The sequence below is a fragment of the Thalia democratica genome, chromosome 4, assembly GCF_965202585.1.
Source record: "Thalia democratica chromosome 4, ktThaDemo2.hap1.1, whole genome shotgun sequence".
Classification (NCBI taxonomy): domain Eukaryota; kingdom Metazoa; phylum Chordata; class Thaliacea; order Salpida; family Salpidae; genus Thalia; species Thalia democratica.
The window spans coordinates 13720906-13725036 of record NC_139168.1 but is presented as its reverse complement, the minus strand read 5'-3'; positions in this window follow the sequence as shown (position 1 = coordinate 13725036).

Below are 4131 nucleotides of genomic sequence, written 5' to 3'. Positions count from 1 at the left end.
GCAAATAATAAAAGTAATATTGCAAACACAAACCTTTAGTTTAAAGCAGTTATTGTCTTACAACATGACAATTTAAAGCTGACAATACTCCAAAGCTAAATGCCATATATCTATGAGAAAATAATTACTCGAGCATGAATTTGAAGTTTTAACATACAAACATTATTCAGTATTCAGAACACTTAAGTTGAACAGAACAAAGCTTCTGCTACACATTTAATGTATATTTAAACAAAACACAATACGTACTGTAGTAAATATGCAAAGCTTTTATTAGTTTTATTATGCACAAAGTTTGATAAGTTTTTTAAGTTTTAAAATTGTCTGTACAACATTTGTAACTTTTCACAAATTAATAGTAAATAGATCTTTTAATAAAAGTCCTCACTTAATATTAATTACACAATAAAAAAAAGTTTTTAAATACTAAAGAATAAAATAATTTAAAGTAGTTTATAATATATAAATATAATGACTATATAAACATATGTTTTTGAAAATAATTAGTGTTATAATTTGGCCCTGATGCTTGTTTTTTTTATTTAAATATCCTATGAAATTATTTGAAAATACTATTTTGTCTTTTTTTATTAAAATATGTTTTCATTAAGTATAGCTGTACAATTTTTAGATTAGATTCCGTTAGTAAGAGTGAAAAATATTTTAGTTGACAATTAGACAGTTAGTTTTTCATTTGATACTTTAATAATACACACAGGTAGTTTTTTTTTCAAATAGTAAAACCACTATATAGTTTTATTTTCTATATATTATTAACTTTTTACTCTATGGGCACAATTTTTGTTTTAAAAAATAAAATATTCAAATAATGAATTATTAAAAATTATTTATAATTTCAAGTACAGGAAAAATAATAAATATTTATCAGTCTATCATTTTACAATTTATTTTGTGCAACAATAAATCAAGTGGTGCTATCTCCTTTCATTCTATTCATAAGCAGAAACTATTTACTCATAGACCTAAACAACTATCTGTTTTAAAAAAACTGCTAAAAAATATTGTTAAGCCTTAAGTTCATATATTTTTTAAACAAGTTTATAAACTAAGCTAATTTAAAGTTGCCCTAAATCAGCCCGTTTGAATTTCAAACATTTATTTGAAAAAAAAGGTGAAATTTAAATTGTTTTTGTTTCAATCTTAAATTAATTGATATTTGAAAAATAATTTTTATTTAAAAAATTCACTAATCTATTTGTGGGAATATATTTAACATTGTACATAGATCATTTTGCAAAGTGTTTTATAAAAAGCCATTAACATAGTAAGATAATCTTTGATACCCTTTTTTAAAAGACTAGAGAAGGTCCCTACTCCTGCTCAGTTTAAAAGGTTTTTACATATTCTTTTAAATGTTTCTTTAAGTAATTTTTATCTCAAATAAATTAAAACATAAGTTAACAAACCCTGTAAATTTAGATAACTTAAAACTTTTTCATCCTGAGTGAAAACTATTTATTGCTTTAAAAGAACTTAGATTAACTTTTAAACCTTTTAAACAACTTGGAGCAAAATATATTCTATGTTACTCCTTTTTAAAGACTTATGCTAGATTTAGTGTATTTTTCTTAAAATTGAAAATTTTTCAGTAATAAAACTTAATTAACCTTTCTTAATTGGTTTTTTAGCATTTATTCAATCATTTAACAAAACTTGAACCCAGCTGTTTTCAAAAAAGAATAGAAACTTTTTCAATTGTGGTATAAAACATTACACAGGGTTGCCACATTACCTGGAAACCTGGAAAAACCTGGAATTTGACAATTTAGGCGAAAAATAACCTGAAACTAGAGAAATTAAAAAAAAAAAAACAGAAAAAAAATTAAAAATTTTGATTAAAAATCACTAAAAAAACTTAGAAAAACCTGGAATTTTTAACAATTTTAACATGTTAAGTAGTAAAATTTTAACCTGACACAATAACTATATCATATAGATAAAATTTTCAGTCATCACCAAAAAATTATTTATTAAAAAACACATTTAAAGTAGCTTAACAGTATCTTTTCAATAATTTTATACTATTTAACACGGGTAGCTATTTAGTTTGCACGAGCATATAAAATTGCACGAGGAGACAAAATTGCACGAGTGCACAAAATTGCACAAAGCTACTTTTGCTCAAAGACAATTTTTCAAGAGGGAACAAAATTGCACTAAGAGTCACTTTTGCACGGAGACATTTTTGCTGAGGTTAATTGTTTTAATTTAGTGTCTGTATTCGTTATTTTTTAATTTAGTTTTTTTTCTATTACTATTTCCCCTACCTTTACCATCGGTAGTTAAGTTTTATTTTTATTCTTTAAATTTTTTAAAAATTTTCTTTTTAATTTTGTTTTTTAATATCTTAATTTTTGTTTTCACTGTTACCCCTAACCCTTGGTCGGTAGTTTTTTTTTTATAATTGTTTTTATAAGTTATTTTTTATTATTATCGCTTCTACCTCTAATACCTACCCTCGGTCAGTTATTTTTTTTTTGTTAAATTTTTTTAAAGTTTTTTTTTCTGTTTTTTTTGTATATTTTTACTCTCATGCAAAAATGTAACTCGTGCAAAAACGACCCTTGGTGAAAAATCGTTTCGTGCAAATAATTTTATTCTCGTGTAGTTTAATCCATTCGTGCAATTTTGTCTTCGTGTAATTTAGACCCGTTCCCATTTAACACAGTTTCTTACCTTAAACTTAACTATAAACTAATAATAGACGAAAAATGTCTACTTTTAAAAACGTTGAGGAAATTTGGAAAACCTGGTCAAAGTTTTGGAAAACCGAGTGGCAACCCTGATTACTGTTATACTATTCAACACTATTAATATAAATCTATAATTTTTTCAATGAATCCTAATTGAACAAGATTTTTGTATAGTTACTTACAAGGTCTTCAACCGAAACTTAGTTTGAACAATAAAGTCTCAAAAGAATAAACATTTTTTTAACTAAATAACAGTAGACTGTAATAAAATCTCAAGTTAACAACATGGCTGCAAGAATAAGAAAGAAGACTGTTAGAGGCAGCATGGGACGTAAGGGTGCGAAAAAGAGGCCTGTACAAAACGATGCAGTGGAGCCCAGGCAGGTAAACAATTCAACGTTTCAAACAATAAAAAACCTTTTTTACTTGTATATTTTACAAGTTTAATAGTTTTACACAAGTTTCAGCATTGCAGTTATATATATTTTCAAATGATTATTCAAAAAATACATGGTAAAAAATTAAATATAACTAAATATATATCCTGTTAATTAATAATATAACTAAAACCAAAAACAAAAGTATACAAAATATTGTCAGTTAAATAAATTACTAAATCAAGGATAAATTTTCTTTATTTTGTATATATAACAGCAAAAGCCGTAGAACTATTTATATAAGATTGCAACACTTGTACATTTCTATTTTTTAATAAAGATTGTTCTGCGTTTAATAACACAAGCTACTTAGCCTTTCTTCCTAGTGAGTAGCTGCCAGTAAAACCAAACATTACTTTAAAAAAACAGCTCTTTTTAAACTAATTAAATTTTAAACGTAATTTATATGTGAATAATCTAAAAAATGGATAAACTAAATGAAATCTTAATGTAATTTATAAGTGATATATCCAAAACATAAATACATAAAACAAACAAAAGACTCAGACGATTTTGTTTTTAGAACAATTTGTGTACAACTACTTTAAAGTCGTCTCAAATGTGCTTTTGTGGCTGTTTGAGCTAAAGAATTTATCCTTGTAATTTTACGCATTAAACCTGCCAAACGTACAACTTTAACTACTTTTGTAATTAATGTTCTAAAGACATCTATTTAAAACGTTCTATAATCATTTTTGTAATTATTTTTACTCAAAAGTTTGTTTTTTATTTGTTTTTATTCTATAACTGCTTAAAATACAATTACAAAAAAAATTTTGCCATAGAAATATACATTACCAATACAGAAAGTTCAAAAGTTTCAATGTTGAACGGATTATTAAACTGTCTGGATTATAAAATATATTTTAAATATGTTAACAATTAACTTAAACTGATTTCTCTGTTAAATCTGTTTTAACTTTTTAACTTTTTCTCTTGATGTACTAACACAGTTTAGCATAGAAATTTTCATATGTTTT